Here is a 26,039-nt window from a genome sequence, read left to right as displayed (position 1 = left end):
ATAATAAATTTGTGTTTTTGTAATCCACTAACTTTGTGGTAATCTGTTTTAGCAGCAAAAGGAAACTGCTACATAAAACACTCCATTTTTTACTGTTTGTTTTCTGTTGTTTAATTCTTTAACTGGATAACATAAATGTGGTAAATCAGCAAATGATTTTAATGTGTTATTTGAGGATATCAAAATTTTAATAATGTTTCTGCTTCATAAATGGCAAGATATTTCTGTAAGTCAAATTTTTTAATGGAAATGTTTTCCACTTAACCATCAGTCATCTCACATATCTTCATCTACATGGACAAGGAGGAATTATTTAATAGCTAAATTCTAGATAGAATTTTAACACAGATACTATGCAACTTTGAGACTAAAATTTTCCATTGGTGTATTAAAATATACACTGCTGCTTTGGAGGCTGATGAATGATAAATGTTTAACCATGGCAGAGACCATCTAAAATGGCCCCCAATCAGCCTGACCTCCTAGTTTTCATAAGCTTGGGTAATCTTCTACCCTAGTGTGAAAGCTAGACCTAGTAACTCACTTCTAAAAAATAGAATACAGCAAAAGCAATGGGATGTCAATTCTCTTGCTATAAACCTTTTTTGTCAGCTGCCCTATGGAGAGATCCAAGTGCTAGGGAACTGATATCTCTAGCCAACAGCCAGTGAGAAGTTGAGGTCTGTCGAAAAGCATGTGACTGATCTTGGAAGTGAATCCTCTCCCAGTCAAGTCTTGAGATGACTGCAGTACCAGCCAACTGTTTTATTGCAGGCTCATGAGAGATCCTGCACCAGAAGAGCCAGTTCAACTATGCCTAAATCCGTTATCCGCAGAATGGTAGGATCATATTCATTGTTTTAAACAGTGATGTTTCTGGGTAATTTGTGAAGCAGTAATAAATTAGTAATGCATAGCTGAAATACATGGAGAATAAATGCTATTGCATATATAGAAATTCAGTTGGGATTTGGAACCCCAATATTTTGACTCTGTCCTATATTTAAGTTTTGGCTCTATAGATAGAACCATAACCAAATTATCATTGACTTATATTTTATATTAAAAAGTCTAAACATATTATTGAAAGTTTTTATTTCCAAGTTCTATTTTTCAGCCAATAAAGATTCTGAGTGAGATTTGAGCCCAATAGGAAATGGCAGAGAATAGGTGAAGAATGTGGACATATCAATTATTAGAGTAAATTATGTGGAAAATTTCCAAAGAATATTTTTCTTCTATCACACCTTCATAAACTCAGAGCCAAGTTGAATATATTTGGAGGTAGTTTTTTGAATAAGCAATTTAAAGTTTATTTTTTACTGGTCACCATGACCCAGCCACTGAAATGTTTTGATCCCTGGTATTACTAAACTTTGCTTAAGACAAAAGTAATAGAGTCTATAATAGTAATTATACTCTGCTTTATTTGAGTTCTCCAAAGCAAAAGAGCAATAAAAGTCATCCCCTCTTTAAATTTAGGAACTTTGGGAGAGAGTTTCTACTCTGAGGGGTAAGAATGTGCCATGCAACATGGGAGATCCGGTCAGAAAGAGGGCCTCTGGGTGTTTGTTCACTCATTTGCTGGGCAGGGCCTGATCACTGAAGGATCTGGGCTTCTCCTCCTTGTCTATTCAATGAAAACTTGAAACCACATCCCAAATGGGGAGCAAGCTTTGCTGCGTAACAGTTAAAAGTAGGGTTCAAGAGCAAGATAATAGGAGACAAGTAGTTTTACAATATAAAAGTGAGGGGCTAGATTATCTATAAGAAAACTATAATTTTTTTAATGTTTTGCATCTTTCAAATCTTAGTCCAATATCTGCCTCAAAAGTATACAATGTTTGATGTGTTGAAACTGACCAAAGAAAGATACGATTTGTTTGGAGAATGTTGTTGGAGTGCTATGAAAATACCCTTCACTTCCTCCAATGGGTGAACCCAAGCCAATTGAAAAACCCCTTGGAAAAGTTGTCAAATGTTCATCCTGGTTGGGGGACCACAGTTGACTGAAATCTTATTCACCCTTGAAAAGTGCACAGCCAAGACACTGGCTAGACTGGACTATGAGAGCAGAATAGTGAAAGTAGGAGAAAGATAGTTATATTTTCCCGTGGACCACATGCAGACACCAAGAGAAAGTCCAACTAGGTCATTTTGAAAAGAACCATAAAACAAGATTATTTTCTTCCGAGGTTAATCAATCTTGGCATAAAGAGATACAGATGCACCATTAGATTCAGAAAGTACAAAAAAAGCAAGCATTACCTGTCAGAGAAAAGGACTCTTCAGTCACTGAAATGAAACTTTTGCGTGGGGAATTTTTATTATCTGAAAATGACCAAAATAACCCTCTGATTATAAATATAAAATATCAATTTTATATCAGTATAAAAAATACTCTTAATTGGGTACAGATTATTATTATGGAATTTCTTGGTATTATTTGGCAGTGATTCATTGTTAAATCTTGACATTTTAGTCACTCTCAATTTTATTTTGTCAATTTTTTGATATCAACTCTTTTAACTGATACAGATATGGTTAAGGTCAAGCAGATAATTTTTAAGAGCATCATGTAAAGCTTACTGAACCTCAGATCTATTTTAAGTAATAGTCCATAACCAAAGTAGATAATTTGTAAATAGATTATTTGCTATCAATAGATGTTTACAGGAATAGGCCAAGTGCAGAACAAAAAATAAAAAGCTTCAAACTATAAAGGGCCAATATCTGACCTTTTCTAACATGGCTTTGAAGAATCAATGTTTTTCATTTTCTTAACCTGAAAGGAAAGCACTATGTTAGTACCCAGAGACGTGTTGTCTGGATCTATTATTGTAGTTGCATTCCTAAAGTACACTTTGATATTAATAATTTAAAAATCACACTCAAATTTTTTAGAAAAATTCTTTTAAGCAAGGAAAATAAAATCTTGAAAATGATTAGATATTTGGATAAAATAAAAACTCTGTTTAAGCTGTGGAATATTAAACATTTGTTTAACAATTGTAGTATGGAAACTTATAGGAATATTAAGCTCAGTTGCTACTGAGTGAAGATGGACATTGTTTGAAAATATTCTCTTAGATATTCAAGAAAAATTAGGCTTAACCCACAAAGAGGTCTTTGGGAAGAACCTTCTCCCCATTTTAGAGAAATTTACCTTTCTTCCCCCCCTTCCTCTTTCCCTCCCTCCCTCCTTTCCTTCCTTCTTTCCTTCTTTCCTTTTTTCCTTCCTTCTTTCCTTCCTTCTTTTTTTCTTCCTTCCTATAAAATGCCAGTCATCTCACATAGTCATCTTTCCAGATTAAACAGGAAACGAATGTTGATTAATATAGAAAAATTTTATGATTGGCCTGAGTTCTCATTCTGGAGTGCTGTGTGAATGTTATTTCTGTTATTTAAGTTGATTCACTAGCATTAGGGAATCACATGACACAGTGTGATGCTAAATTCAGGGTACAAAATGGTACAGACACTATGATCCCATTTTGTAAATATTTGTACATAGATTCATATGTGAGTACTATGGAGAGGTGTGTACCAAGTGTTTACTCTTTGTATCTTGCTTGCAACATATAGATTTTTATTTTTCATCTTACAACTTTTGTTACATTCTAAATTTTCTACGAGTACACACACACACACACAACACAACTTTACTATTTTAAAAACCAGTGAGATTTTAAGAATAGAACTAGATTGTTTTCAAAAACAGAAAAATGTAAGCCAATTATAATTGTTATCATGCTAAATGAATAGTATTATAACTTGTATTTTGTCCACATTGTCCAAATAATATATTTCTGTGTATTAGTAATGTGAACATTTTCTGGACTTGGAAAAAGTCATAGATATCTTTACATGTCTATTCTGTATTCTGCCTTCAACCTAGTTATTAATCAAATGATTAGTGGCATTTCAATAGTATAGCAAAGGCAAAGTGATTGATTTGTCATGTAGACAAACTAAGAAAACTAGGGAGATACTGTGTAATAGCATACTGCTTAAGAAGGGAAACATAATTAAATACTTAACACATTCGTTACCTTCATTTACCACACCTAAGCCATGAAATGTCCAATAGGGAACACGACCAATTCCTTTTAAGTAATATTTCTGATATATTCTGAATTGCACATTCTTTATAAATAACTTGCTAATTTTTTAACATCTGAGAAATACTGATCATTTTCCTTATTAGCCTTTATCCTATCTGTTTTGACTTAGGTAGCATTATTGAGCATAGATTTAAACAGTTTTTAATCTGTCCCCAAATAATTTCAGAACAGTATATCATCCTAACACAAAGCAAGTGGCTCCATAAAATCTCACTTTTCATTAAACTATGAACCTCAGCAGCAGCTATGTCTTTCCTTTCCCCATCCTTGTAGCAGTGATGATGATAGAAGGAAAAGGAGGAGAAGAAAAAAAGAGGCAGAGGTAGAGGAGGAAGATGAAGGAGAAAGAGGAGGAGGAAAAGTAGGTAGAGAAAGGGGAAGGAAGAGGAGAAGGAAGAGAAAAAGAGAAACAAAAGGAAACGGAATCAACCATTTAATGAAATATGCCTGGCTTTAGAGTAAGCTATTCATATAAATTATTTTATTCAATCCATATAATAACCGTGTGAAGGTTGTATTAGTTTCTGCATTTTACAGATGAAAAAATCAACATTCACAAGGGTAAATAACTTAGTAAAGCTCACACGCATATTAGGTGAAACTGCACTCAGAGCCAGTTTTTCTGACTCCCAAGTGTTTCCCACTTTATTGCCTTGAGTTTTCTCTTCCCTTTTCAACACTCCTCCGTTTCTCGCCTCTCTGTTCCCCCTTTCAGTAAGTAAGCTACCCTCAGGGAGAAACACAGTCACAAGGTCACAGCTATATAAAATGACGCACTCTTTCCCATCTATTATGGATTTCCATCTCACACAGTTGCTAGACGTGTTTTATTGTGGTTGTACCATAAAATATTTGTGTGCATATTTTATAAATTTATTTATTTATTTGTGGCTGCATTGGGTCTTTGTTGTTGTGTGCGGGCTTTCTCTAGTTGCGGCCAGATGGGGCCACTCTACATCGCGGTGCATTGGCTTCCCATTCCGGTGGCCTCTCTTGCTGTGGAGCACAGGCTAGGCATGCAGCCTTCAGTAGTTGTGGCTCACGGAGTCCAGAGCGCAGCCTCAGCAGTTGTGGCACACAGGCTTAGTTGCTCCGTGGCATGTGGGATCCTCCCGGACCATGGCTCAAACCCGTGTCCCCTGAATTGGCAGGTGGACACCTAATCACTGCACCACAAGGGAAGTCCCTGTGCATATTTTAAGCAAACTAAAATACAAAAAATATTCACTTTCAAGTTCATTTTTACAGTGTTTCATTTTTCATATTTGCAAATAAACCTGCCAATGTTAAATACAGAATTTAACCTCCAACTAACTATACAAGTTAAAAGGCACATTTTAGGTAATTTCTATGAAAATACTAATTATTTTACCTTTCTGGGGGGTTAGGTTTAAGGGAAACCTTGATTAAATTCATCACTTATTCACTTAATTCTCTAAATTTGATATTCTAATGTATAGAATATTTTTACTGTTAGGTAATTATGAAAAAGACAAGTGTTCAAGATAGAACCAATACAATATGAAGTCACATAGGTAATTTAGATGAAATATTTTTGGTTTGAATTATCTTATTAATATTTATTTGATAACTATATTAAGCATTCAAACTATCAGTGATAAAATTTTTAATTTTGCAAAATTTTATACTTTAAGTGTTCAAGAAAAATATGCACACACATAGTTTGAATACATATCATTAAATGTCTAACTTTATAGCACATTGAAGATATAGATTTTTCACTGTATATATTAAAATATTTCATTTTCACACATCTGCCACACTCTATCATGATATTTAACCAATCTAATCCAAGAAATTGTGACTGAAATGACTAACTGGTATGCCTTCAGCTTAATTCTATTTCAAACCATAAAAAGAAGTAAAGTAAATATCTATATATTTTAATAACAAAATTTTGCTTAATAGAGAACTCAATCAACATTGAATTCTGGCTTATGGTTATGTTGACATAGTAACTATTATAGCTGTTGGTAAATGAAAGCAATGCATCCTTCTTCTGTGAGTTGGATTTATTTATTGAACTTTGGTATTTCATTTGTTATCTGACCTGCTTTTTGCAAAGTTTAAATCTATCCCCATAATTATTTATTAAATAAAACTAAACTTTACATTAAAGTTCAATCAAGGCATTTTAGTTGCCAATTAATAATGAAGAAAGAAAGCAACTGTACTCCAATAAAAATTAATTTAAAAAATAATGAAGAAAGCATGAAACAAAACTTATTTTAGCATGATAAAATTTTTGTTTTAATTAGTTTACAAAAAGTATAGAAAATAAATAATTGTTTACTTTCCAAATATGCCAGAATTATTATTTAGATCGATACTAATATTGAGTAAAATAAATGGAAACCTTGAACCAAATCTATAATAGTTAGCAGACTTGATGAATTACTACATAATTATTTAGTCATCATGAAACTGCACTTTGATTGCTTTGTTATTAAGTCAGTTTGCAGAATTGTGAAGATCAGTGTGTTTAGAGGGCATCAATAATCAAAATCGAAGGACTTCCCTGGTGGCACAGGTGTTAAGACTCCATGCTCCCAAAGCAAGGGGCCTGGGTTCAATCCCTGGTCCGGGAACTAGATCCCACATGCATGCCGCAACTAAGAGTTCGCATGCTACAATTGAGCGAGCAGGCTGCAACTAAGGAGCCTGTGAGTCACAACTAAAGACCCTGCAAGCCATAACAAAGGAGGCTACCTGCTGCAACTAAGGAGCCTGCCTGCTGCAACTAAGTCTCAACACAACCAAATAAATAAATAAATTTCTTTAAAGTTTAAAAAAATAATCAAAATCAAAGATAATAATTCAGAGAAGAAAAAAATTCAGTGCATATATGATTAAAGTTAAGACTCAAACAGGTCCCTTTTTAAATATAAAGCATATGGTACAAAAATTACAAACTGAAACATTTCTTATACATTTATAAATGTATCTCTTCAGCTGAGTTATCTGATTTTTTTAAATTGTTCTTTGGTTTTTATTTTCTTTTGGTTTGGGGTCACGATAATTATCTTCACAAATTTAACGCCGATGTTATAATACATATACAGATGTATCCATATATCTTTCTTTATACGTATAGGTATACTCAAACATGCTCACTGTTTATTCAGATTTAGTAAGAACACAGTTACAGCTCATAACAAATGCCATTTAGTTTTGGACGGTGTTGTTTTTGTCATTAATAAATTATTAACAAAAGTCAAGTATTTTACAGTTTAATATTTCCGGAAGTAGAAATACCCCAGTAAAGTAGTGAACATAAATCCGAGACAAGACAATAACCACGTTATTTTGGTTGTTTCACTGGGGAAGTGCTGAGCAGCGGGAATGTTAGAATCACAGCAGGAGGTTCAACTCAGTTCAGTGTCTCCTGTTGCTTTAAAAATGGCATTGATCTTATGCAGCAGATATGGTTCTTGCTTATTCTAAGCTCCTCCACTATGAAGAGCTTCCCTGACGTAAATGAAAACTTTACCCTTCCACGTTGGAAGCCCTGTTGTGGTTGACCCTACCTATCTTTCCAATGCCTTTACTGTTACCAGAGTTTCTGACCCTTCCTATTTTTGCTGCTTCTACACCTGTTTTTTAATATCTTGTTCAGGCATTCAGGTCTTCAGTGTTCAATTCAGTTTTCATTCTGAATTGAATCTGTCCTGCCTATTTTCTTTTTATTATGTCCATATTTAACTTCTAGTTAAAGATTCCTTAAGCATGGACTTTTATATCTAGCATTTGAAAGTAAAGAATAAAGCAGAACCAATAATGAGATACAAAATTCGCTGCTACACAATTTCAAGTTGATAAGGTTCAACTCAGAAAAAACTGCAGAGGATACATATGTTTGGGCTTTATTCTTTCTTCAACTCTGAATAAGAATGTTCTCTCACGTCCGCTTTCCACCCCCATCTCTTCCTCTTTCTCTCTAGAACAACCTGGCAGGTTTACACTCTTCTCTAACTGTCTGCTTGACTGAAATGTCACAAATCTGCAGGCACATCGTAAGTGTCATTTTAGACTTTTGCAAATACCTGTATTTGCACTTAACTCACTCTTTAGCAATTACTTGCATATATTTCCACCTTCACCACACGATTTTGAGCTCTTCAAACACAGGAAGTTTTTCTCACTGGCACAAGTTATTATTAAAACAGTGTTGAATTAATAAATAAATAAAATTAATGCTCAAGAGAATGAAGAAGGATAGAAAATAAGTTTGGGGACAAAAATCTATAATGGTGATTATGTATTTCCCTTCTTTATGCCACCCTCTCCTTGTTATGTAAATAGCACATTTTATCCTTATAGAAGATTGATTTTAGTCAACACTTAAACACTTTTATCATTAAGTCTTAAAATGATATTTTGAGTCTATATATTAAACAGCAACTACATAGCCCTGTCATATCTTTCATTCCATAATAATTTACTTAACATCAACACAACTGTGCAGTAGGGCCAAATTTTACTTTTACAACACAAGGAACCAAAATCTAGATGAATTATTGCTTTTATAAAATGCAACCCTGTAGCCAAGGAAAAGGAAATACAACCTCATTACAAACCACTTCAGATTTACTCACTTTAAAGCAGCCCTTGGATCTACACTTGTTTTGTTTCACATAGATACAAGGAACATAATAGAAAGAAGTAACAAGACTGCTACAAATATCAAAACAACCAAATATGTAATAAGACTGCCTATTATTTGTATCAAGGTTTTAACCTGATCAAGTTATTTAACCTAATGTCAATTTCATTGCCTGTTACGTGGACACGAAAAAACCTCCATCTTAAAGATGATCAGGGCTTCCCTGGTGGCGCAGTGGTTGAAAGCCCGCCTGCCGATGCAGGGGACACGGGTTCATGCTCTGGTCCAGGAGGATCCCACATGCCACGGAGCGGCTGGGCCCTTGAGCCATGGCCGCTGAGCCTGCGCATCCGGAGCCTGTGCTCCGCAATGGGAGAGGCCACACAACAGTGAAAGCCCCGTATACTGGAGGAAAAAAAAAAAAAAATCAAATGTGATTATGTATATTAAGCCTAGGGTAAAGAAAAAGCAAAGTACAAGTATTATCTATTATTATTTCACATCCAAGTTCTTCCAGCAGTTACTTAGCTATTATTCTTACATTATGTACAGATTTTATATATTTTCCAGGTTTTACTTTTATTACATACTGTGAAAGATTTTATTATTCCCCACTATTTGCACCCCCTTTATTCGTAGTAGGATTATACATCCTATTTATTGCCATGTGGCAAGCAATGCATTCTTTATCATCCTCACTTGTGACAAGAAGCTTGGGCATATTACTTGCCTTGGCCAATGAATGTGAACAAAGGTGACAGTGGATCCTTTTCCAGCAGACACTTTAAGAGCCATTATGTTCTTGTGTTGCCTTCTTGCTCTTTACCCTCTGTTATAATTAGAGCATATCCTGTTGGGAACTGTTCATTCAGCCTAGATCCTGGAATAAAAAAATACATAAATTAATTACTTAAAAAAAAAAAAACAAGGAGCAGTAGTGCAAACACCTGTGAACCCTACATTTAACACGAGCAAGAAATAAATCCTTTTGCTTTAAGCTGTGGTGACACTATAATTTATCAGCCAGACTAGGAATTGTTTGAGAATGAATGGTGTCCTATTAATAATTATAGCAAGACTGTAGACATAACACAGACAGTCGAAGCAAACAGGAAGAATGTGCAGTTTAGCTACATAAACAGAGTGTGAAAGTTCTTCGAGGCATATTACAAAAAAGGTATTACTCCCAATCTTCTCTATCCTTGCACTCATTCCCAATAAGACCTTTATCATGATTTATCTACCAACAGTATCTGCTAATATTATTTGGATTCTATAAATAGTTTTCTGTCTTGAATAGACATATTATGGTTGATTTTCATTTCCTGTATACATTTTCCCCTGGATTTAATTATCATTTATAACCTTTTGTTCGCTTTTTTATGAACGTGGCATTAATTCAACTCCCAACTCTCTTCCAGTTGTCTAAATCTCTTGTCTATAATACTGTGCATCAAAACTTTTCTCATTTAATTTCCTTGGATAACATGAAAGTTCTTGAAGAACTCCAAGAGGTTTTTTTTACTTTCTATAGACTGAACTACATGTCCTCTAAATCTGGTATGCATTTGTCGTCATTTTCCCTTCACCAGTATCTCATGTATTCTTTCATATTCCTTCATTTATTTCTCTCCTGAAATGGATTTCTGTTTTATTGAGTTTTTTTCTGTCTAGGTTTACCACCTTGTTTCAGTTGAAGCACATGCCTGTCTGAAACTATTTTCATTCTAGCTTTAATCATAATTAATGTTAAGCTAAGTGAAGAGTTTTACTTAGACATCATTTTCTATAAAATGTTTTAAAATTATTTTTCTGTTGCATTAACTTGCAATGCTGTATTGAGAACTTTAAAGCCATTATTATCCCTAACGTTTTTATGTGGACTGTCTAGTCCCTCCTCTTAGAAGCTTGCAGAATCTTTGTCCCCAGAAATATAAGATGCTGCATGCTTTGGTGTGGATGTAATTTCATTCACTATGCTGGCCTGTTGTTTGCTTTTAAATATTTATTTCATTTTTTTCCTCTCATCTATTTTCTTGGCTCGGTAAGTCAAAGTTAACTGAAGATAAATGTTGTGAATACTCAAGTCAACCATGCCAACAACAAAAACTCTTCTAAGCTGCTAATCTCTAGCAGTCAGGGGAGCCAGAACAGAGAGAGGCTTTGTGGTCTATTCTTCACCTCTTTATTGGAAAGAGATGATATGTGCTATTGCCTGTAGTTAGGAATAGGCAACCTATGGAGAAGATATCAAACTCCAGATACTAGCAAAATGTTCCCCAGAGTATATTCTACTCTGTCCATTGAGATAAGTTATTCCTCTTTCTTTCTGGATGATACACTAAGGAAGACAAGGTCAATATTATTTAATTCAGTACTTTTATTTTATGGGGAGGAATGTGATTGTCCACATCCTTTAAAAAAAAAGGTATTATAAAAGCCCATGCTGAGCAACAGATTTGATGTTTGAAAAACAACACCAGAAGAAACAAATAGACAGATGTTAAAATAGGGATGGAAGATCAAAACACATATTAATGAATAAGAAATAATATTCAAACCAGAAATCTAGAATAAAAATGGTTCTTGCATTTAGCACAGACATAACTTCATTTTATTGTGTTTTGCTTTATTGTGCTTTGCAGATACTGTGCTTTTTACAAATTGAGGTTTTGTGGTGACTGAGCATCTAGCGAGTCTATTGGCACTCTTTTTCCAACAGCATTTGCTCACTTGGTGTCTCTGTGTTACATTTTGGTAATTCTACAAATATTTCAAACTTTTTCATTATTATTATATCTGTTTCAGTGATCTGTGATCAGAGATCTTTGATGTTATTGTTGAAAAAAGATTATGACTTGCTGAAGGCTCAGGTGATGGTTGGCATTTTGATGTCTTTCTTCACTATGCAAAAAAGCTTTTTAGTTTTATGTAGTTCCATTTGTTTATTTTTGCTTTTGTTTCCCTTGCCTGAGGAGGTATATTAAAAAATCCTGCTAGGATTGATATCAAAGATCTGCTTATGTTTTCTTCTAGGAGATTTATAGTTTCAGATCTTACATTTAACTGTTTAATCCATTTTGAGTTTATTTTTGTATATGGTGTAAGAAAACATTTTACTTTCATTCTGTTGCATGTAGCTTTCCAGTTCTCCCAACACCATTTATTGAAGAGGCTGTATTTTCCCCATTGTGTAGTCTTGCCTTTTTTGTTATAGATTCATTGACCATGTAAGTGTGGATTCACTTCTGGGCTCTCTATTGATCCTTGTGTCTGGTTTTGTACCAATACCATAATGTTTGGATTACTGTAGCTTTTCAGTATAGTTTGAAATCAGGGAGCATGATGCCCCCCCACCTTTATTATTTTTTCTCAAGATTGCTTTGTTTATTTGGGATCTTTTGTGGTTATGTAAAAATTTTAGGATTATATGTTGCATACTCTGAAAAATGCCATTAGTATTTTGATAGGGTTTGTGTTGAATCTATAGGCTACTTTAGGTGGTATGGGCATTTTAACAGTATTCATTCTTTCAATCCATGAGCACAGTATTCATTTCCACTTATTTGTGTCATCTTCAATTTCTTTCATCAATGTCATAGTTTTCAGTACTGGTCTTTCAGCTCCTTGGTTCAATTTATTTATTCTTTATGATGCAATTGTGAATGGGATTGTTTCCTTAATTTCACTTTCTGATAGATCATTATTAAGGTATAGATATACAACTTATTTCTGTATATTAATTTTGTATCCTACCACTTTACCAAACTCATTGATGAGCTATAGTAGTTTTCTGGTGGCATCTTTAGGATTTTTCTATGTATAGTATCATGTCATCTGCAAACAGTGACAGTTTTACTTCTTCCTTTTCAATTTGATTTCTTTTCTTGTCTGATTGCTGTGGCTAGGACTTCCAATACTATGTTGATTAAAAGTGGCAAGTTGCCATCCTTGTCTTGTTGCTGATCGTAGAGGAAATGCTTTCAGCTTTTCACCACTGAGAAGTTAGCTGCGGGTTTTTCATATATGGCCTTTATTATGTTGAGGTATGTTCCCTCTATACCAGTTTTGTTGAGAGTTTCTGTCATAAACGGATGTTGAATTTTGTCAAAACGTTTTTTTACCCATTGAAATAATCATATGATTTTTATCCTTTGTTTTGTTAATGTGGTATATAACATTGATTTGTAGGTATTGAACTATCCTTGCATCCCTGGGATAAATCCCATTTGATCATGATGTATGATCCTTTTTATATATTGTTAAACTCAGTTTGCTAATTTTTTGAGGATTTTTACATCTATGTTCATCAGTGATATTGGCCTATAATTTTCTCTTTTTGTAGTGTCTGTCTAGTTTTGATATCAAGGTAATTCTGGCTTTGTAAAATGAGTTTGGAAGTGTTACTTTCTCTTCATTTTGTGTAATAGTTTGAGGATAATTAGTATTGAGGTTTCTTTAAATGTTTGATAGAATTCATCTGTGAATCAATTGGTCCTGGACGTTCATTACTTGGGAGTTTTTTTAATTACTGATTCAATTTTATTACATAATTAGCATAATCAGATTTTATATTTTTTCATGATTCAGTGTTAGAATATTGTATGTTTCTAGGAGTTTATCAGTTCCTTCTAGGTTGTTCAGTTTGTTGTTGTATAATTGCGGTGACCTCTTATGATCCATTGTATTTCTGTGGTATTGTTTGTAACTTCTCTTTTATTTCTGCTTTTCTTTATTTGAGCCCTGTCTCTTTCTCTTGATGAAAAAAAGAGGGCAATGGATAAAAGTTTATTGATTTTGCTTATCCTTTCAAAGAACCAGCCTTAGTTTTCTTGATCTTTTCTATTATTTCTTTAGTCTCTATTTCATTTATCTCCTCTCTGCTCTTTATTATTGCTGTCTTCTAACTTTAGGTTTGTCCTTATTTTTCTAGTTTCTTTGGGTATAAGGTTAGATTTTTGTTTGGTTGGTTGTTTTTTGTTTGTTTGTTTCCTGAGGTTGGACTGTATCGGTAGAAAGTTTTCCTCTTTAACTGCCTTTGTTGTGTCTGATAGATTTTGGATTGTTGTGTTTCCATATTCATTTTCTCAAGGTATTTTTTAAAATTTCCACTTTGATTTCTTCAGTGACTCATTGGTTGTTTGGTATTATGTTCTTTAGACTTCATGTGTTTGTGGGTTTTTTTTCCACTTTTTTGTGTTTTGGTAGCTATTTCTAGCCTCATACCATTATGGTCAGAAAAGATGCTTTATATGATGACAATCTTCTTAAATTTATTGAGACTTGTTTTGTGGCCTAATTTGTGCTCTACTCCAGAGAATTTTTATGTGCACTTGAAAAGAATGTGTATTCTGCTGTTTGGGGGTGGAATGTTCTATTAATTTTATTTGGTCTAACATCATTTAAGACCAGTGTTTTCTCATTGATTTTTCATCTGGATGATCTATCAGTTGATAAAAGTGGGATGTTAAAGTATCCTATTATTACTGTATTACAAGCAACCTCCCTTTATATCTGTTAATATTTGCTTTATGTATTTTGGTGCTATGTTGGATGCATATATATTTACAAGTGTTATAGTTTCTTGTTGGATTGATCCCTTTATCATTTATGTAATACCCTTCTTTGTGTCTTATTAACAGTGTTTGATTTGAAGTCTATTTTGTCTGATATAAGTATTGCTACCCCAACTATCTTTTTGTTTCTGTTTTTATGGAATATCTTTTGCTACCTCCTCACTTTCACTCTGTGTGTGTCTGTAGACCTGGATTGAGTCTCTTGTATATATAGGTATATACTTATTGCCATTTAGTGTATTGTTTTGTTTGTTGTTGTCATTGTTCTCTGTTCCTTTCTTTTGTTCTCTACCTTTATGATTTGATGACTGTCTTTAGATTTATATCTGTATTCCTTTCTCTTTATTTTTATATATCTGTTATCAGTTTTTGGTTTGTGGTTACCATGAAGTTCTGATAAGACAACCTGTGTATATAGCAGTCTATTTTAAGTTGCTTAAGTTTGGGCATATTCAAAAAGCACTACCTTATTATTGCCCCCAACATTTTATTTTTTGACATCATATTTTACATCTTTAATTTTTTGTATCCCTTAACTAATTATTGTAGATATGTATAAGATTTTACTAGTGCTGTTTTTTAATCTTTATACTATATCTATACAGGTGATCAATCCAGTACCTTTATTGTATGTTTGCCTTAATAGTCAGATTTTTTCTGTCATAATTTTCATATACCTCATTATGGTCTTTTCTGTTTAAAAAAGCCCCTTTAACATTTCTTGTGAGGTTGGTTTAGTGATGATGAAATGCTTTAGCTTGCTTGTCTGCAAAACTCTTTCTTTTCATTCTGAGTGATAACCTTGCCAGACAGACTGGTTGTAAGTTTTTCCCTTTCAGTATTTTGAATATATCATGACACTTTCTTTTGCCTGTAAGGTTTCTGCTGAAAAGTCAGCTGATTATCTTATGAGAGATCTTCTATATGTAACTAGTTGTTTATCTCTTGCTGCTTTTCAGATTTTCTCTTTAACTTTTGACATTTTAATTATAATGTGTTTTGGTGTGGGTTTCTTTGGATTTATCTTTTTGGTACTCTCTGTGCTTCCAAGACCTGGATGTCTGTTTCCTTTACCAGGATAGGGAAGTTTTCAGACATTATTTCTTCAGATAGTTTTTCTGTCCCTTTCTTTCTATCTCTTCTCCTTCTGGGTGTCTTATAATGCAAATTTTTCTTAGTATGCTTGATGTTGTCCAAGAATTCCCTTAAACTACCCTCATTTTTTTTTCTTTTTGCTGTAATGATTGGGTGATTTCCACTAGCCTCTCTTCCAAACCACTGTTCCGTTCTTCTGCATCATCTGCTGTTCGTTCCCTCTAGTATATTTTTCACTTTAGTTATCGTATTCTCAAGCACTGATTGGTTCTCTATTATACTTTCTCTCTTTGCTGAAGTTCTCATTGTGTTCCTTCATTTCTCTCCTGAGTTTGGTGAGCATCTTTATGACCATTCCTTTGAACTTTTTATCTGGAAGATTGCTTATTGCCATTTTGTTTTGTTCTTTTTCTGAGGTTTTGTCTTGTTCTGTTGTTTGGGACATTTTCCTTTGTCTCCTCATTTTTCCTAACTTTCTGTGTTTGCTCCTGTCTGTTAGGTAGATCAACTACATTCCCTGGTCTTGAAAGAGTAGCTTTGTGTACAGGGTGTCCTGTGAGGCCCAGTAGTGCAGTTCCCCTCTAGCCTCTGGAGCCAGGTGTTCAAGGAGGGTCCCCTGTGTGAGTTGCATGTGCCCTCCTGTTGTGGCTAGACCACAGTTGCTATGGGCATGCTAGTATGTGGTGCTGACCCCCCGTGCATCTGACTGTAAGGCCTAGATGCAACTGATGTACCAGTTCAGCCCCTAGGGGGAAGCCAATTTGAGGAGATGTCAATGCTGGCCAAAGTCACCTGCCAGGAGTTGTAGGGTGGAGGGCTGCTTTTGAGGGTTTCTGTTATAGGGCAAGGGTGCCTGCCTGGCCTGACAGGATGGGGGTCTGCTTTGGAGGAGCACAGGCTGGGTACATTCACAGGTGAACATGGGATGGGGTGAGTAGTGCATAAGTTAGATGAGAAGAGTTGGAAATTGTGCCTGCCAGCATCAAGTCAGCTAGGTGGAGAATGAGCCATAAACAAAACAAACCAAAAAAAAAAAAGGCACCTGATAATTCCTTTGTAGCCAGAGAAACTTGCAACAGATACCTGCCCCTTGTTCAAAAGCCCTAAAATTAGTCAGTGAATCTCCTTCACTTACAACCCACATGCCTTTGAAAATGCTACCTCTGCCGTCGGATTTAGAGTGTGTGAGACTTTTTACATGCCCTTTAAGAGCAGATTCTCAGTTTCCTACAACGTTCTAGTTTTCCCAGATATAAGCCCTACTGGTTTTCAAAGCCAAACATTATGGGGGTTCGTCTTCCCACTACAGGTCTCCCCAGGGCTAGAGAGCTCAATGTGGGACACAGAGCCCTCACTCCTCAGAGAGGACTTTCAAGGTTGTGAAATTCCTCCTGCCTGTGGTACACAGGGCTGGGGGTGTAGGTCCCACCCAGATTGTGTCTCTACCCTCCTACCCATCTCAATGTGGCTTTTTCTTTTTATCCTTAGTTGCAGAAAATTTTTTCTGGTAGACTTCATGTCATTTTCAGAGATGTATTAATAGATGCTCTATACATAGTTTGTAATTTTGTTTTTTTCATGGCAAGAGGCAAGCCCAGGATCTTCCTACTCCACCATCTTGTCTTAGTTGGTCAGTTTCTTTTCACGAATGAAGATATGAATGAAGTACAAGATACATGGAGAAAATGGAGAAAAATATTTGAGTCAGATTAAAAAGTAAATGTAAAAGCCCCGAATGGGACATTGTTTGGAATGTGCAAAGAACAACAATAAAGTTGATAAAGATACAGCTCCGGAGTGGATGAGAGTAGTGGGGATGAGGTAAGAAGTAAATGGGCTCAACCAGGTGAGACCAACTAAGCCTCTTTTGGGACTTCAACCTTTACTGCTCTTGATGTGAGATATACAGTGAAAGTTTTTGAAAAGAGTCAAAATGATCTTCTTTAACAATTTTACAGAATTGCTCTGAATGATATGTTGAGAATAGAGTGTAGAGGGAGCAAGCATTGAAATAGGGATATCGACTGGGTACATATTATAATAATCTAAATGAAGAGTGATGGTGGCTAGGACCAGGGTGGCAGCTATGAAAAAGCGAGAAATGGACAAATTTTTTATGCTTTTTAGAGAATTGATGTATCAGTATATATTGATCAATTGGATGTGAGGTATGTGAGGGAGTCAGGTATGACTCCAAAGTTTGGGACCTAAGCAGTTGGAAGGATATAGTTACCATTCACTGCGGTGGTACATATTGTGGGGAGGAGATTGGTTGGGGGAAAGAAATCAAGATTCTAAAATAACATCTAAAATATCTCTTAAATTTCCAAGTGGAAATGTAGATGAGACAATGTGATTGAATTCAAAGGATAAATTGACATGATATCGGCAGTCAACTTGATGAAGAATTTCAAAAGGTAACAGCAAAAAAATGCAGATGCCCTAGAGTCTCAAAACGGACAGTGTCACCACTAAGGTCACACAGGTGGGTTATTAGCAGTCACATCAAAACAGAGCAGATGGCAAGGCAAAAAATAGAGAAATAATGGACAAAGTAGGACTACTTGGGTCAATAGGGGCCTAGGAAGGATGATGACTGAGATCCTGCCACTTGGCAGGTAAGAAGGGACAAATTAACAAAGTGAGCTTTTCAAAGTTCTTCATCTTAGATGATTGATATTTGTTCTAATGGTCATTTGGCTCAATCTATAATATCAAAAATGTCAAATAACCCCAAATATTCCAGAATAGGTGATAGACAAGATCAATTATAGTATAATCACAGGAACATTAATATTTTATGACATGTAAAAAGGTTCATGAGTCTTGATGCCCTCACAGAACAACCAGGCCTATTCAGTAACAGGTGTAAGAACCTCTAGGCAATTACTGGAAATGTTAAGAAAGAGCAATATTAAATACTAGACTTCCTACAGTTAGGTAGCTGAGCTGCTCAGAGCTGTTGAAATTTACTTGTTTAGTATTACCACATTGACAAACATGACCTGATAGGGCATATAGGTTAACCGTTTAAACAGGAAATTATCAGTCATGATGGCATAAACCTATATATCATATATTGTTTGGGCCATGGAGTTAGCAGGACTGTCTCCCCTAAAGTCTACTTTAAGAGGAAAATTATTTCCTTGGTCCATATAAGGTTTGGGAATTGAGGAGGCCATTACTCCAACTAAAAGTCCTTATATCTAGATCTTGAAATTATTTTTTGGTGTAGAACCAGCAATACAGACAGCATAAAATTAAGCAGAACAAATTTAAGGAGGAAATACAATTTGCTTTAGATATGCACATTGATTGATTTATGAATAGAATTAAGTTTTGCTTCTGTCTTCTGTTATTGTTTTCTTTTATCTGTGCACATAATATATACTGTTCAAAAGACTGGAATATGTAAGAGTTATTTAACATTCATGTACATACCTTACAGTCTTTCTTACCAGGTAGCTAGATTATTTTATATTCTAGCATATGATTTCCCAGCATATCCCAGCAATGATTCCTGATGTTATTACTGGCCTACCCAAAGAGTTAAATGATTTATCATGACTAAAGGGAATGGAGTCAAATGCATGATAACAGGCAAGGTGTTATCTGAAAACAAGGCAGTTTTCTTAGAGATAAGACTGAGTTCTCAAGAGAGTGTGTAGCCAAATTGTGGTTAAGCAGAAGGAAAATTCAGTTGGGAAGTTCCATTATGGAGAAAGTTTCTGTTTTAAAATCCTTGGAAATGGTCAGTACCCTGCGGGAATACTAGTTCACCAAGGTTGGCCTCAGTTCCCCTAAGAGAGGTGTGCAGAGAAGAGAATAGAACCTTCTACAAGCATTCTTCTATTACAAAGGAATTTTCTCTGAAGGTTGCATGGCCAAAGTAAGAGATGGTTTTTGGCTCTTAAAAATTACTGAATTATAGAGCTTCCCTGGTGGCGCAGTGGTTGAGAGTCCGCATGCCGATGCAGCGGACACGGGTTCGTGCCCCGGTCTGGGAGGATCCCACGTGCTGCGGAGCGGCTGGGCCCGTGGGCTATGGCCGCTGGGCCGGTGCGTCTGCAGCCTGTGCTCCACAACGGGAGAGGCCACAATGGTGAGAGGCCTGTGTACCACAAAAAAAAAAAAAAAAAAAAAAAAAAAAAAAAAAAAAAAAAAAAAATTACTGAATTATAGTAATATACAAATATTAGCTGTAACTAATACTGCTGTTGTTATTAATGTTCCATAAAAATGGGGAAAAAAATCTTGACATGTGCAAAAGACTTCTGGGTAAAGGTTAAATATTTTATTTAATTTATGGTTCAAATGATACACCAAGACATGGTATCAGAAATCTGGTTTTGACCATTCCAACAACTCTAGAGAGCTTAATGGGAGAGTAAACCTCTTCTTTCCTTCCTTTCTCCCTCAGGATGAGCTTGCGTTACATTCAATCATTTATCCAGTCATTCACACATGCAAAAGATATTTATTATACACCAACTATGTGTCAAGCACTATTGGATATCAGTGAATCAAAAACATTTCTTAAAGAGAGAGCCTGAGGTTAAAACTTATAAGGATGTAATTCCCCCAAACAGAGGGGCTTGGACAGATAACTAAGGAGAACTAGAAATCTTTTGCAGAAACATGCATGGTTAATCAGAGAAAATGCTCTATTTCCTGCAAAATATTTGTGGGTATCACACAGCACAAGCAACAGACAAGCTCTAACCAAGTGTCCCCCGTCCCCCTGCTTCACTCCCATTGCACCTCTAGCCTTGATAATAAACAGTGGCAATGAGATGATATTCCAGTGTATACAGATGTTTGTATTTTCCAGGAAGGACCTAAACAAAACAACAAATAAGAGAAGTTTTATTTGGCTACTCTCCCAGTTCCTTTCCTTTGGAACAACTTCTCCATTCTAAATTTTGTTTTCCTCTATCCTTTCCCTTTATGATAAATTTGATATCTCCAACTGCCCGCATTATGGTGCCTTCCCTTTGGCCCTTCCTTTCAGAATCTTAATCTTGCATTGTTACTTATTCCTCTCCAAAAAGCATGTTTTCTTTCTCAGAATGACTGTTTTAGGTGTTAGATCACGTAATTAAATCAAACCACTTTTAATGTAGTAATTTACTAGTCTGGATGTTCACTAAGTCAGCTCGAAACTAAAATGAATAAAATTATTATATATTCACAGCATCAACCCCAGCAGCTATTAATATGAACCTCTGGATGTGAAGCTTAGGAAATCAAAGCTAAAAAGATGTTTCCTAATGCAACCTGGCCCATAAATTGATTTTGGGGTGTATTTGCTTTACCATTTAGGAGTGATGGCAGAAGCAAGAATGTCAGAGTGAAGCAGAAGGGCATAAAGGTAAAGTCTCTGACTAGTTAAAGCTAATTATAGAGACCTAGTTTCCCTAATGAGTGAGGCAGAATTCTCCCCCATGCTTCTGTTACTTCTTCTGACTTCCAGCATAGAATTTCTTCCTGACTTTTTTGATTTTTCTCTGTACTTAAAATTTCAGATCAAGCCAAATCCTTCCATGAAGGCTTTGAAAAGTATGCATGGCCTTGATTTCTATTTGAATATTTTCTACCTCCTTGAACCCTTTGAAAGCTAAATATGAGAGTTGAGGAAACAGAGGGGAGATCATGAAACTTCTCTGGGCAAGAAAGAAATAAGAATTCTAGTGTAAAAGACAGAAGAGGAGGGAGAAGAAAACAGTTCATGGAGAGCAGAGTGAGAGAGGGTCGAGCAGCTTAGAAGCAGACTAGAGCCTAATTCCTGGGAAATGTTGCTCAGGATAAAAATGAAAAATATTCAAACTAAGTTGTTTATTACATTTTGATGTTTTTCTTCCATCTTCTCAAATCTTCAAGAATTTGGTTGCACACACATAAATGCTCTGTGAAGAAATCAAGGAAAAGAGGAACCATATTTTACTTCTGAGGCTCAGACTTGGGGAATCAGAGTCAATTTGAATATGCATGACAGACTCCCTTCTTCTGTCATAGAATACTTGTCAGTTATTAAACCTCTTCGTTTGCTACCAGTGTAGGCAGTTGGCTCATGAGCAAAATGTAACTTTCTATAATCTGCTGACCGACCTCTCCATGGAACATGGAAAGTGTTGAAGTAATTGTGAGGGTGTGTGTATGTAGCAGGGAAGGTATCCAAGAATGCATAGGACTGTAGCGGGCTGTGGTACCACATATTCCATCACACAATGAATTACACCACTGTTTTCTGGAATTTTTCCCAGCCATGGGTGAGTAGTGCTTGTTGGGGCAGAAACCAGGACTGGAAGGAATCAGAAATGTTCATCTTCTTGTCATGGTTATAGGAAAGCAAGATTTCCCAGACAAAATATACCCCTGTGCTACTGAGGACTCAGTGACAGGTGGAATTTTCCCATTGACTGTTAGAAATGTGCCATTGCTGGGTCAGGAGTGCTTATGGGGATGAACCCTGGATGTTTAGAAGCAGAAATCCTTTAGTTATGGTGGTTGAGAATCTGAAATTTCCAGATAAAATGCAGTTGCATTATTTCAGGGATACATTTTTTTTTCAGATTTTAACATATCTGAATTTAGATGACATAATTGTTGTCATCCAGGAGCAGGTAGGCTAGATAGTTGTTATTGCCTGCCCCTGTGTATCAAAAATTATAAAATAGAGTTAGCTGCTTGGACAATAATTCTACAGAAAATAATGCAGCATTTTTTAGGAAATAATGAATCACCAATGCTTGTGTAGCCATAGAGGATGATTCTACATGGAAAAAAAAAATGCACTGATAATCCCAGCTCAAAAAGTTGGACCCTGAATGTAAAGAAGTTTTAGTTTTAAAATCAGTTAATTAGTTATTTCACTTAAATGTTCTTTTTGTTATTGCACAAGCGTGATATATAAGAAAAGAGGTATTTCAGTAAGAATAAAATAAAAACTGTAAGTGATAGGAAACATTGTATCAGTATTAAATTGGCAGAGATTTTCCCCTTTTCATTTAATGGTACATATAATAATGGTGCATGTATTATAGATGGCATTTTAGATCTAATTGCATTCACTATTCTGAAAATTTGGCCCTGGTCAAGCAGAGGTTAAAGCTTATTTAGAGGTGCTGAGTACAGAATAGGAAAGATTAATGACAACCACTTCAGAAGGAAGCAGGAATCCTTGACTGAGGGCCTAAAAGAGCCAGGGTAGTAATCTAATTTCTTAATATCTGTGTATAGAACCAGACCCTACACACTGCCTAGTCAGCCTGTTTTCCCTTCAGGCATAATCCCTTACGCTGAAGATATTGTGGCAATAACAGCTGTTTATCTCCCAATTACCATATGCCTACCAGAGACTCTGTCTGGTGCACAGAAATTTTGCCTGGCACAGTTAACCCAGCTCTAGAGAAAACGGCACTAGACTTGAGATTTAGTGTGAATAGCTAACATCCTATGGGAAAGGATGAATAACAATACCCTATCTATGCGCCTGAATATAATTCACCACCAACTGGAAGACAGAGGGGAAAGATGTGAGTCAGAGAGGAAGGATGAAGAAATGAGTGACCTAGAGTGAACCAGTTCTCAATCTTCTTTCTACCTCAGAAATTATTCCAAATTCAGGACACCTTAAACTGAGCAGTGCACCTAGAGAGGGTTCCATAGAATTAGAAGACAAACATCTAGGAGAAAGAGATAACATAGTGTAACACAATGTAATGCATAGGATAGTATAGCATAACATATAACATAGCATAGCATACATAGCATACTACAGCACAACATGTAACATAACATAGCATAACATAACAATATAACATGTAATAACATGCATGCATCCCCTTTGGAAGATAGAAAACATTTACGTCTTCTTTAGTTTACATTCTCTGTGGACCACATGGGAAAGATATCACGTTCATTGTTAACCATTATTTGATATACAACATGGACCATCTTCATAAAACTGGTTGAAAATATCTTTCATCTGCATAATGTTTCAACTACATAATTAATGTATTTTGTCATGACTACATCATATTTGGGGAGCAGAGACAGCTTTTGCAGGATCTGTAAAATATTACTAGAGGAAAATAATAGCTGTTCAAAAACATATTACTTCATTTTAATAATGATTATATTATTATATTTTAAAATTATTATGAAATATAATTATAATACTTTTTAAAAGTATTATTTAATTACCTAGCACTGTAGTTCCATTTGGGAAGAATTTTTTTCAAGAATATATTGAATAAATGGAATGGGAATACTGTAGATAAAACCAACAAACATGGTGGTATCCAAGAGCTTGTGAATGGTGGCCAATGAACTTTGAAAAACTAAGCTTTTCTGTATTTAAAATTTATGCTTTCATGTTCTTATGGAAACACCCATATTGATTTTTCCAGACCTAAAATGTAATCAATTGTGTAAGTTAGTTTTGTTTCATTTTTTTGTTTGCTTGCTTGTTATGTTGATACTGGTATATAAATTAAATAAAGTGGGCCATATTTCATATCCAGGACAGTGTGACCGATCACATCAAAACAGGAACAAACTGTTGGGAATGGTAAGATGATCCATAAAGCAATCAAAGCCAGTGGTGACAATAAGGAAGTGAAGCCAACTTCTTACCTCAGACTCCAAACCATGGAGATGATAGGAATCATGCAGATCTCAAATGTATGTGGAAGAAGGTACTTCAACTGATATTTGTCTTACCCTGAAATAGTAGCAATCTTACCAAATATGACTTCTAGGAAGCAGTAGACTCTACATCAAGGTTAAAAATTTACTAGATACTAGCTGATTTAGGCTTTTATTTTTCCTCTAAGGCAATTGAATTTTCATTAAAAGGGATTCTGGGAAATTCTCTGAACAAAATCCAACACAATTGACTGCACCTCTAAATGTAAATGAAACAATAAGTGCAGATAAATTCCAAGTTTATTTAAAATGTTCATTAACATTATAAGAATATTTAAAAATTTTAAAACAATGTTCTTTAAAAATTTTTCCTATTTCAAGTTTTACTCCATTTATTATAAGATTTAACATAATTTGGAAAATGTATTCTTTTAAAATTTTCCCCAAACATTTATTTTTATCCATTTAAAATCTTTGACCTTCTGAGAGTTTCACCATCTTATTGTCTAATAGAAGTATCATGGACTTCAAGTCTTCTTTTAAGAAATATGTTAAAAGTTTAAAAGTAGAGATCGAAGTTCTAGCTACAGAATCCTAGTTAATTCCTGAGAATCTCTAAATTTCAATAGCAAAATTATTCTACTTCACACAGTCTTCTCATCAGTCACCTCAAGTTTGACAGGAAGACAAAACATGAAAATAAAATTTCATGAAATTATAATAAAATTATTCTAATGCTTCTAATGATTATTCTAATGATTCTCAAAAAGGAATCATTGAAAGTCGTTTAAAAGCAATTCAGTTACACCTACTGTTTTTCTAATGGAGGATATGCTTTAGTGTTGATAACAATAAAAAGTTTAAGCGATTCAAGCAATTTTCAAACATGTTTTTCTCTTCTTTTGAGGTTCATACAACTCCCTTTCCCCTTATTGATAAAATTAAATTATGTCTCTTTTTTTGCTCTCTCCCTTTTTGCAATACAGAGTAAGCCCATCTTTTCCAAGTGAAATAGAGATCTCAAGACTGACATTCATTTCATACCAGTTTGTAGCAGGATTCTAAAATTTATCAGGTTGAAAGGTATTTCTTTAAGACTAAGGTTTAGGGACAGTTCATGAATACATGTGAGTGTGAGGAAGTGAAGCTTCCAGTAAATTTTCAGAAACTGGGCACACAGATTCTTCCTCAGTCTTTTTGGTTTATGTCCGTAATTGCAGTCAAGCCCTTAATTATTGACTGATTGATTGTTCAGCAGAGGTGGAGCAAAATCATATCTAAGACATTTGCCAAATTTAAACAAATGAAAATCCACAGTTTATGGAAAGAAAATTATTTTGAGGTAATAAAAGACTGCTTATTAAAATGTATCTTTTGAATTATCTGTGGAATTATGGAAAGAAATTGCTGAGTACTTGGTATCAGAGAATTTGTCTTCAAGTTCCTGCTTCATTTATAAGTTTGTGTGATCTAAGGCAAGTTACTTAATCCTTTAAGCTTATGTTTTCTCACCTATAAAATTAGAATGCTCATAGATTGCAGTGAGCCTTGAAGAAAAGGACTGCCAGCTATTATCATTACTGCTCCATAAAGATGTCCCAAATATAGAACTAACAGGCTTCAGTGTTAACTTACTTTGAAAGATGATCATCCAGACACATGCAGGATCCAAGGCCATTCAGAAAGATGAAGATTTGGTGATGTGTGCTTAGAGGATAGTCTGGCCTGAAAGCAAGTACAGGGGTAGTTTTCTGGCCTGAATGTTCATAGAGCTCTGTGAATCTGCCAAGAGGTAAAAAACTGAAACTTCTGAGACCCATAATCTCTTCAAGGAGTTTGGCTCAGCCCTCAATCCTCTGCAGTTCCCTAACCTCTTCTCTTCTTGGAAATGTCATGGTCAATTTTTAGGCTAACTGGATGTAGGTAGACTGTACTTGTGACTCCTCTTATTCATCTACCCCTCCTGAATTC

General features: G+C 35.1%; 1 pseudogene; it reads left to right on the top strand.

Annotated features, from left to right (window-relative positions):
• The first annotated feature begins 17,154 nt into the window (after window positions 1-17,154).
• Window positions 17,155-26,039, top strand: part of LOC131755685 (chromobox protein homolog 1 pseudogene) — a 32,997-nt pseudogene continuing 24,112 nt past the window's right edge.

The sequence above is a fragment of the Kogia breviceps genome, chromosome 4 (genome assembly GCF_026419965.1).
Source record: "Kogia breviceps isolate mKogBre1 chromosome 4, mKogBre1 haplotype 1, whole genome shotgun sequence".
Taxonomy (NCBI): domain Eukaryota; kingdom Metazoa; phylum Chordata; class Mammalia; order Artiodactyla; family Physeteridae; genus Kogia; species Kogia breviceps.
The sequence above is the reverse complement of the archived record's forward strand: the minus strand, read 5'-3'. Positions and strand labels throughout refer to the sequence as shown.